Source organism: Cydia strobilella, chromosome 13, assembly GCF_947568885.1.
Source record: "Cydia strobilella chromosome 13, ilCydStro3.1, whole genome shotgun sequence".
Taxonomy (NCBI): domain Eukaryota; kingdom Metazoa; phylum Arthropoda; class Insecta; order Lepidoptera; family Tortricidae; genus Cydia; species Cydia strobilella.
This window is the reverse complement of record NC_086053.1, coordinates 16145771-16157353: the sequence shown is the minus strand read 5'-3', so window position 1 is coordinate 16157353 and position 11583 is coordinate 16145771. Positions and strand designations below refer to the sequence as shown.

General features: G+C 39.2%; 1 protein-coding gene across 1 annotated transcript in view; it reads left to right on the top strand.

The window, feature by feature from the left end:
• Positions 1-5618: 5618 nt before the first annotated feature.
• Positions 5619-11583, top strand: part of LOC134746936 (ankyrin repeat domain-containing protein 6) — a 116377-nt gene continuing 110412 nt past the window's right edge. The window contains exon 1 of the mRNA XM_063681506.1: positions 5619-5865. The gene's annotated coding sequence lies outside the window, so the exon portion shown is untranslated. The remainder of the gene's footprint in view (positions 5866-11583) is intronic.

Below are 11583 nucleotides of genomic sequence, written 5' to 3'. Positions count from 1 at the left end.
GTTTAGGTATGTATTAGCCTGAGCTTGCGGTTTCGCCCGCATAAGGTTACCATATGAAACATTTAATATCCTGACAAAAGTTGGACATCAGCCTGAAAATCCTGAGATTTACGGGACGGTTATTTCTTAAAAACTCCCTAAGAGTCTCCCTTCCCACATCTATCGACGCAGAATCGGCAAAACCGATTTTAAAAAAGCCTTATATCCACACAATAAGAGCAAAAGCAAAAGAAAAATAGCGGTGGAGACCCAACCTTCCCTTTCCTCTACCCAACTCCAACCTTAGTGGCCTGGATGACCTATTAGACTTGACGGCCGATGCTGTGCAGTGGTTGCAAAACTTGGATGTTGCCTTATAAAATAATATACTGTACATAATTTTTGCCTATGTGACTATATCGCCATACGATTAAATAAATAAACCTTAGCTAAGCTTCTAATAGTTAGATGCGATTTCTTAAGATTTTTTTATACTACGTCGGTGGCAAACAAGCATACGTCCCGCCTGATTTTAAGCAGTCTCCGTGGCCTATTTACGCTTGAAACTCCAGAGGAATTACATGCGCGTTGCCGACCCTAACACTCCTCCCCCTCGTTGAGCTCTGGCAACCTTATTCTTAAGATTCCCCAGCAAGCTCGGCCAAATTTCACCTTCCCATACAAACGGAGTTTCGTTCTCATTTTAAAACTACGTGTTGGATTGTAATGAAACATTGCATTTATAATGACGTGAGATATATCTATGCCTATAATGAGTTTATAAAACAAACGAAACAGAGCAAAAACAAGTTTTGTATGAAAATCTTAAATTCGCTGTATTTTTTTAACTACGGTATCTGAAGCTACATAAACTAATTATTGGCATAGTTATACATTATCCTATTGTACCTGAGTACAAAATTTCAGAGCAAACTAGCTAGTCGTTTTAAAATGAGAACGTAACTACGTTTCTATGGAGAACCGAGCTTGCTGGTGACTTAAAAAACCCTGACACTCGCTACTCGCCGTCCTCCCACAATCCTGACAAAGGACCAAAAGTCCTGTCATGTCAGGAGAAGTCCTGACGTATGGCAACTTTACGCCCGCATGTTTTGATTATGTTTTGTTTTGTAAACTTCTGACTCTTCTGAGACAAAGCATCCATCTTAAATTACTTTCTAGTACTATAATTTATTAAGTATTTTACTTAGAACTAGCTTTAAGTTGGGAGCTTATAATGAGGTTGGCAACTGTCAAAGGTTTGCATGGATGGCGCCATCATAGCTTGCCCCCTTTTCTATGAGATTTGGCTTAAAGGGCTGGCATCCAGGGCATAAAATTCCATTAAAAAAAACTAAAATTTGACGCAATTCTAGGGGATTGACAGGGCAAGCTATGCTGGCGCCATCTGCTAGTCACTTCGACCGGCCAACCCCATTGAGAAATGTTACTTATTGAATGATATCCTAAAAATTGCACTACAAAGAACCATTTTTCGTTTTCTCTATTCCTATTCAACGATTGAGAAACTCTTTTAGACATTAAACATTGCTCGTATTCACACCGCATCTTAATAGCTGTCATTGCTTCTTTTTGGCCGACTGCTTAATTGATACGACTAACAAAGACATAATACGTGACGGACCGCGATCGTGACGGATTTCGGCGTCGTGATATGTCATAACTCGTATTGAATATTGGAACTATGATGACGAATTGGGGGTATTTGTAATTCTGTAAGCGTATTTAGAGTTGTGAATAGAAGTCAATATATATCTTTACAACCTTATGTGAATTACCTTTTCATAACATATTAGTTAAAGTACACACTTTACACACACACACTAAAATACACTTACATTAATAATAATAATAATTTACGTTTAGTTGCTTAAGATAGTATTAAGTACTAACATGTATGGACCATTATGAAGTCTGAAATAAACGTTTTTTTTTTAATAAAGTGAAAAGGCATTATTACAATGGAATTGTGGCTTATTAGTATTAATTGGTTCATAAACTCTTTAAATCGTATGGTGAATGTTAGTTGAAGTTACATGTTGAATCATAGATCGTTATTTTATTTTTAGCACACGTTCCTATGTATAGATAGGTTTCTTGTTCTACTCGTTTCTGGATAATTATCAGCGATCCTGATAAGACACTTTAGGTTGCAAATGAAGTAGAGTCCGACAAGAAATTATTGAGGGGCCACTTCCTACGTAACTGTCACATTTTTGGCGTAAAAAGCAAACATGGCAACCATTTAGTAGAATTTTTTTAGGTCTTTTTCATTTAATTTCTACTATTTTATGTCGCATTGCTTGTGCAACCTTACCACACTGGGAAATGAGCGATGTCACTGTCAATCTACTTGGTAAAATAAATGAGTGACAGATTGAGCATTTTAATAATATTTTAATTATAACGCAACCCCGACATAATGTATGAAAAGTTAAATTCATTTCTCAAACAATTCATTAAAACCAAGCTTCTTTATCAGCCACCGCATATACTTAAGCAAACATTCCTTACATCAGCCATTACTAGAATTAAGTTATACAAACACTACCGTATGTATGCATAGTGGTCGGGGAGCCCAAGAGGGTATTTTTGATTAAGATATGAGTGATATCTTGCTACCCCGTGGAGTCTACCTTTACCACTTTTAGCCGTCTATTTTGAGCAGTTGGTTGGTGAGGGGTTGGGTTCAACAATTCGTTAAGCAGATTGTGGATTTGGTCATTTTAGTCCAAATTAATGCTATTTGTGCTATTACTAAATCTGACGATTATTTGTACGCATTTCCCTTAATCTGTCATATTCAGTTATAGAAAAATTATAGCATTAACTTGGACCAAAACGACCAATTCCGCAATCCACTTAACGATTTTTTTAACCCTCCACCAAACCCCCGAAATTTAAAAAAGTCTGTAGTCGCTTTCCTGCTCACTGGAAAAGAAAACTTTATATAACCTTTTTTTCTTCTTATCATCTGGTAATCTTTCGATTCCAATAGATCTCTACGACGCTCTAGTAACTACACATTTAGCATCGCCGGCTCCCCACCTATAGTTTAAGCCCGTGAGCTTTGAAAGCTGCAAGTGTGTTCCCATGCTGGACGTAGGTATAGAGTCGAACGCTTAAGGAAACCGGGAGCCCGATTCAAATTCAACAATTGGTTATGGTTTCAAACTGGTTTTGATACAACCTTCACTAAAACGGGTTGATGGCGTATTGCGCTTAAAAATTATCTCCGACGTTTTAAAAATGACATTTGTATTTATATCTAAGTGAATAAATATTAATAAGTACCCTATTTTTTTCACGAAGTACCTAAACCTAAGCGATTCTTAGTCCTATCATAGAAGTTCCTCTGTATCTTATTCTTTGTCTGTCTCTCATTACAGGATCGTGAGTAGAATAGAATAGAATAATATTGATTTAGACAACACATCACAAGAAAAAAAAAGTGAAAGGTGAAAAATACAAAACTAACAGATAAGGATGTGAGGCTGAAATGGTCTCCACTCAGCAATGCAGTTGGCACGACTAAACGTTGTCAACGGCGCTGGTTTTCTGTGGAGCCAGCGAGCTGAGTATCGTGACCACTTGGTTTTGCAGTTGCTGTGATTTGTCTCCATTGGTCTCAATCTCCCGTAGCTCTTACCGCTTGATGGAGTCTCAGGTGGCCTTCTTAACTAGGTCAGACCATCTAGTTCGTATGGTCCTTACGTTCTTTGCCTTCCAATTTTCCGACCACGATCACGCTTTCTAAGCTTTCATCACCTCTAACATGGCCAAAGCCAAAGAGTAACTGATGTTGGCAAATAGTAGACAGACGTGTTGTGAATGTTCTGATGCCAACCTGTGAGAGAATTGACGCAATTGCCCATCTGTATACTGGTTGATTTAATCGTTCATTTCTCTAGCGTTCGGTGAACAACACGCACGCCATGCGCAGGCGGCATTTTTATTGTTTTTGGAGGAGGAAACGCTTTGTTTCACCCCACAATGGCGCGCGATAACGCACGGCTTCCGGTGATTTTGGGGGATTTTTGACATGTGACTTACTTAACATTAGTCGAATTTGCATATAAAATTGATTATTATATCAAATTGTGTGGGAAACTAGGGAACTAATTTTTAATTTAGTCTAGACGATAAACTTCAGAGAAATGCTGTTGAGTAATCAGTGATTTCTGTAGGTACTCATACACAGAATAAAATGACTAAGACCTGATTCATTATAATTATCGTTTTCATAATTTTGTTTGTTCCCTAGTTGTTCAGATCATATTATCTGTCAAGTCAATTCATCATCAATAATACACGCTGAAGAATTCTGTCTGATGTTGATGGAATGTTAAGGATACCAATCCTTAACATTCCATCATACCTACATCAGACAGAATCCTTCACGTAAAAGCACTTGATCTTGTCCGATCATTTTTATTGTTCAGTTAATGTGTGGAAGAATGGACAAATAACATTGCCATCGTTACATTGTCGTCACTCTTAATTGATTAATCTTAAACCTTAATACCTGTACATAGGGTACATCGATAGTAGTTCAGTTGATATTAGTACGTGCCGCCCGTGGAGGTATAATTAATTTTCAAACTTATATGTTTAGGTAACGTTTAATTGTCAACTGCAGCTGAATTACTGTTGCGGCGTTGTTGTTGCTGTGTCTGTAACTGTGCCGCCGCTGTATCTGTCAAACGTCATATTTGCGGCAGCAATGCCACAGGGCGGACACGCTATACATGCATCAAAAATCACTTGCGTTTCTATGTGTGTTTCTACGTCTGTACACGCGTCGTGCGTCATAGTGTGAGTAAGTTGCTTAAAAACAGTACTGGCCCCGTAGACAACATGCTAATCCCTAACGCTAGCAAACGAAACGCAACTGTCACTGTCACACTAATATGGAAGAGTGATACAGAGACACAAAGCGATTGGATAGCGAAGCGCAAGCAATCGTCACCTTGGCTAGGCCGCCTGAGCGGCCGGCAAACGGCCGTCAATCTGCTGTCGCGGGGCGAGGTAATTCGAATCGGGGCGGGGCGATGCGTGGCCGTTCTGTATTATAATACTATTACTTGTTGGTAATGCGACGGCGAACGTCGCTCATTTTGTCAAGGAAATTGACTGATTCTGTTTCATATGTTTCTGACATACTGAGAAAGGTAAACCAAGACCCAGGCTACTCATACATAATGTTTCTGGGTGAACTGGGGTATAACCGTTATTAAGGCCTCGTATGACCAGTCCCATACGAACGTTGCACAATAAATACAATGCAGGAAAGTCCGGCAAACAAACGTGACACTTGACGACTTAAATACCAATCCTTATACAATTACTCTGCCTTATTCACAAAAGGACGTAACTACAGTATAAATCCTATTAAAAATACGACCTTTCCAGTACTCCTATACACCGCAAAAGTACAAAGTTAACAACGTACTTGTATAAAACGCAGGAACGCACGGTTGCGTGTAAAAATAGGGGAGTTCCACTATAATAATGCCTCTATCGACAGCAAATGTAACTTTGTAAGTTCGTTCAGTTTTTATCGAAAGCTTTCGCCATCAGACATTAATCATATTTCGTCTCTTTCAGACCTGGAACGAGTGTGAGCGTGCGAAGGAGAAAGGCGATGCGTACGCGCTCCAAGCCGCGTATAGCGTCAGTTGTTCTCAACCTGCTCGTCCGGTGACTCGTGTGTGTTTTCTGTGAATTTTCGTGTTTTTTTTTTTGGAAAAATGTAGAGGAGAATTATTGTGTTTTTTTGTGAGTGCACTGTTATAGTGAATAGTGTTGTTTTTTGTGGTTTTCTTGACAATTGGATGCCGTTCTTATTGGATGTTCTTATTGGAGGTGAGTTGAGCTTTTTGTAACATTGAGTGTGAAAATTAGTGATCTCTCACTAAAAAAAGTTCTGTAGGTGGGCGGTTTTTTAGTCTAACTGAAGTTATGTTTAAAAAACATATTGTGTGAAAGTTTTGAATCGATAGGAACACCTACAAAAAGCTTTAATAAAAACTTAAATACGATTTTTTCTTGAAGAAAGCAGATTTAATTTTAGTTTTTTGGAGTTACATAGGAATGGTGTTTAAGGTCTAGATTTGGAATAAAAGGCTAGGTATCGATAAATCGATACCGAAGTGTCCGTAGGGTAAAGACCTCGGTTCCCGCCGCTACGCTTCGTACATACAAATTAGGACTTCAAGCCTGAGTTGTGTTTGTTTACAAAAATGTATGATTAATAATAATAACCACAAAAATCCTACATAGATTAATAATTTTGGCAGGTACTACACTTCAATACTTCATACTTCAACACTTCAATACTTTATAATTCGCTGTTTTGTATGTTTGAATAACTTAAAGAAAAATGAGTTAGTTGAACGAAAATGTTAAGGTAAAACGCCCATTATGGTTGGAGAGCCGGCAGTAAAGTTTCGAACCAACGTGATACCGCGATGAGCTGCACAATGGTTTCCCATAAAAGTGATGCTAAGTCCGAATTTGATAGTCTGCCACGGCGGAACTGGCCGAAAGTACAAAAAAGATAGCCACTTCCGGTGCGAAAAAGGGGGGGTCATTTAACCCATCTGATACTGCAATAATAGCTATGGCATCAGTTAGAAATTTACTGGTAGATACAGAAAAGCGAAATCTGCCAGTATGATTCCTGCCGGAAGTGCTTGGCATACGCTCTCAAAGGTGACCATCGGGACCCCTAAATTAACCCATCTGATACCAGCATGAAACCAATGCCAGTCGGTAGATATGAACCTTCTATTCAGGAATATATAAGTCTGCCAGGGCGTTTTTAGCCGAAACCGATTTTGTGGCGCAACATCCGTGGTACCCGTATTTCGGAATTGTACATATTACGGACATTTCAAATACTGCAGGCTTATTAATTTATTACTCTATGCTTATATTTGTATATTATTACGTTATTAATAACATATATTTCAAATTTATTAATATACACAATATAATTTGGGCATTAATTTTATACCTGCTTACGGCTTTGTACTTCTTTGTTTGCCTTATAAAGGTGCTAACAAATTAGCTACCGATATCTTTACAGTTGATAGTACTCGGCTCCTGAAGTATATGTAAGTATGAAACATTATAGGTTTTATGAAGTTATTTTGAGAAAATTGGAAAACAAATTTGCTTTGTAAAAAACTCTGTTAATGAGATAATTAAATGAGACCTCATTGAACAGATTCTAAAACCTCTTTTAAATATAAAACGTAACTGGCCACATCACGTTGATAAATCAAATGACACGTTGACAATGACATTTAAGACAAACAAGCAGTTAAATACATGATGATTATTTTTTAGATATAATTATAGTTTATTTATTTTGTTCGGTAAATAAAATAAAAATTATGAGAAAATTTCTTAATTTCTGTTAAAAGTTAATTGTTCTAGTGTAAAGTACCATCTCGTAAAATTTCTGTAGCTAATTTGTTAGCACCTTATACTATATAAATAATAAAATAATTTTAAATTACAATATCCTTTATTTACCAAAATGAACAAAATTATTATTATTACATACTTATTGTAAACGGGTGTGAAAAGACAGGATTTTCAACGTCAAGGACGATTTTTACCAATAATCCAAATATGAGCATTTTACATCATTTTTAGGGTTCCGTACCCAAAGGGTAAAGACGGGACCCTATTACTAAGACTCCGCTGTACGTCTGTCCGTCCGTTCCGTCTGTCACCAGGCTGTATCTCATGAACCGTGATAGCTAGACAGTTGAAATTTTCACAGATGATGTATTTCTGTTGTTATTTATAAATATTGGGAGTATTATGGGTACTAGGCGAGGATATAAATACATACTTATATAGATAAATATATACTTAAATACATAGATAACAACCATGACTCAGGAATAAATATATGTTTTCATCACACAAATATATGCCCTTATCGAAATTCGAACCCAAGACCATCGGCTTTGCAGGCAGTAAGTAGCAGGCAGTACCCTGTGCATATTGACTCCTTTGATTGTGTGTTAAGGGAGTCATTAGAGTTACTGTTAAATGTTTCCCTTGATTCGAGTCAATGGGATCTGGCCTCCCTTCCCATTCGGACCGGCGGTCTGGGCGTCCGGCGCGCGCGGGATGTGAGCCTGCCGGCCTTCTTGGCGTCGGTGGCTGGGGTTGGCAGCCTTGTCACTCAAATTTTAGCTTCGAATGGTGATGAGGTAGCCATACCTTATGCTGCGGATGCTTTGGCGGCATGGTCGGATCTCAACCCGAGTGCGCCCACGCCGGAGTTGCTGGACCGTCAGCGCTCATGGGACGATATAGGGGTGAAGCGGGTGTTCGACGGCTTGTTGGGGAATGCAGCGGGTGTGGACAGGGCGAGGCTCGTCGCTGTGTCGAGGCCAGAGTCCGGAGCGTGGCTTCAGGCGCTTCCTTCTCCGCACTTAGGTACCCTTCTTGATAACGACTCGATGCGGGTGGCCGTGGCTCTTCGCCTGGGCTGTGATGTGTGTGAACCTCATGTATGCATCTGCGGCTCTATGGTGGAGAGAGACGGCCATCACGCGTTGAGTTGTTGTCGGTGTGCTGGGAGGTACCCACGCCACCACGCCTTGAATGATATCGTACGAAGGGCGTTGGTCTCGGCGAATGTTCCGTGTGTGCTGGAGCCACCGGGTCTTAGCAGAACAGATGGAAAGAGGCCCGACGGGTTGACCTTGGTCCCGTGGGAGAGAGGCAAATGTCTGTTGTGGGACGCCACGTGCGTCAACACTTTTGCTGCTTCGCATATTGGCCGCACCGTGCGTTCGGCGGGGGCAGCGGCTGAGCTAGCGGCGGCTCGGAAGCGGGAAAAGTATGCGGTGTTGACGCACTACCTATTTGTCCCTCTTGCCGCGGAAACCACTGGCTGTTGGTGTGCTGAGGCCAAGACTTTTATTGGGGAAGTGGGCAGACGGTTGCGGGAGAGTGGTCATGACCCTCGCTCCGGGTCGTTCCTTTTGCAAAGGTTGTCCATCGCTGTTCAACGTGGCAACGCGGCGAGCGTGATGGGCTCCTTTGCATCTGGAGGGGCGCGGGGCGCATTTTGTGAATAGTTTTTGTGTTTGTTAGGTTTTAGTTTAGGTTAAGATCTTTGTAATGTTTTATGTTGTAGTTTAAACTTAATTATATTTGGATATTATTATATAAATTAAACAGCCTTATACTATAAAAAAATTAAAAATATAAAAGATATATAGTTTCTCACAACAGTTTAAATTCGATCATATACTTATTGAATCTTCGGAATCTGCGTGCTACATGCATCTTGTCTGTATTGACAGTGATATGATACAAATAAAAACTACAAATCATTTATTGTTAGAACGTGAGTATAGTCTTTAGATTTCAAACGGGCCCCTTACGGCTTAACCTTTGTCTATTGTTAAGTGAAACCGCACGTGCTACTTTATTTTACCAGCATAAAAAAGTAGGGCCGTTTTAACCGGTTATTGAATTACTACTCTATGGAGATTGCAATAAGGTATATAATAGAAACCAATATGATTCAAATATCGGATGTCAGATGCACGTTTGAATTGGCCTGTTAGTTTACAAAAAAAATACGTTAAATATTGCAAAAAATAAAAAGCCATAATTTCATATAACCAAAATGGAATGAAAGGCATCGTTGCAATTCATCGCCGTAATTACCGTTCTCATCGAAATGATTAATGATAAGAGGGCTTAATGGTTTTCAAATTTAAACAGTTTGCTTTTTGCGATTTGAGCTTGGCTCTTTAAACTGGAAAAAAATGCAACAATTTTATTTCTTCATGGAACTTACGCTCTTTTTATTGGTACCTACGTGCGCGACGTTGTGTAGTGGTAAATGGTAACTAAAAGACTTTATAAGTGAAGAGAATTCATTGTAATATTTAACAAAAAATTCGGCTTTCAAACGGAATAGCAAATCAAATATAGTAAAGTGAAAAGAGCGAATTTTTAGGGTTCCGTACCCAAAGGGTAAAAACGGGACCCTATTACTATTTAGGTACTTAGACTCCGCTGTCTGTCTGATCGTCTGTCACCAGGCTGTATCTCACGAACCTTGATTGCTAGACAGTTGAAATTTTCACAGATGATGTATTTCTGTTGCCGCTATAACAACAAATACTAAAAACAGAATAAAATAAATAGTTAAGTGGGGCTCCCATACAACAAACGTGATTTTTTTGCCGTTTTTTTGGTGTAATTGTACGGAACCCTTCGTGCGCCAGCCCGACTCGCACTAGGCCGGTTTTTATTTCTTCATGGAACTTACGCTCTTTTTATTGGTACCTACGTGCGCGACGTTGTGTAGTGGTAAATGGTAACTAAAAGTTTGATAAAAAATTGGGAAATTTTTTGTTAGCAGCCCATAGGAAAATTCTCTCTTTTTATTTAAGAATTCTTACAGTTTTTACTCTGTTTCATACTCAAACTAGCGACTCGCTCCGGCTTCGCACCGCTTACACAAAACCTTTAAAAAAAACCGGCCAAGTGCGAGTCGGACTCGCGCACCGAGGGTTCCGTACTTTTTTAGTATTTGTTGTTATAGCGGCAACAGAAATACATCATCTGTGAAAATTTCAATTGTCTAGCTATCACGGTTCATGAGATATAGCCTGGTGACAGACAGACAGACGGACAGACGGACGGACAGACGGACAGCGGAGTCTTAGTAATAGGGTCCCGTTTTTACCCTTTGGGTACGGAACCCTAATTATACACCTAAACCCTAAACCTTCCTCAAGAGTCACTCTAGGTGAAAACCAAAATCCGTTTAGTAGTTTTTGAGTTTATCGCGAACATACAGACAGACAGACGCGGTGGGGGACTTTGTTTTATAAGGTGTAGTGATTTGAGAACTTAAGACATCAACGCGCTCATAGGGAGTCTGATGACAAAATACGGCATTCTAAGCGCCTCTCGCCAATGTATATACATGTACGAACAAACGTAACAACGCACTTCTAACCCCTCTGGTGTTGCGGATGTCCATGGGCGGTAATCGCTTACCATCAGAAGATTCTTCTGCTCGTTTGCCGCCTATATCATAAAGAAAAACAAGTACGAGCGAAATGTACGCGCGAATGATAACAGAATTAGTTACATCCTTTCTATATCATAAAGTACACTTGAATTGGTCCCCTAGGCGAAATTATCCCTTCGTGGGATTCCTTTCTGTTAACCTTTGAGAGATAGGTTAATCGTACTTTTGAGATTTATTTTAATGAAGTGTAGGTAACAGGGCTCGGAACCGGTATTTTTTAAAAACCCCGAAATAGCCCAATATTTTGAATTTTTTTATGCTCATTACGTAGGACTGAATCATGTATTTAGGAAACAATTGGGTAGGTAAAGTTTTTTGAAGATAGGCAAATTATATTTTTATCCGATAGTATTCATCATAACGATCACGGAAATGCAGCTCTTTTATTTTTATTTCGTATTATTTATTAAATATATTTTTTTAAGTGACCGAGATGACGTTTGTGAAATTTAATAGCAGATCAGGCACTAATGCCTTTGCACGTGATTTAATTG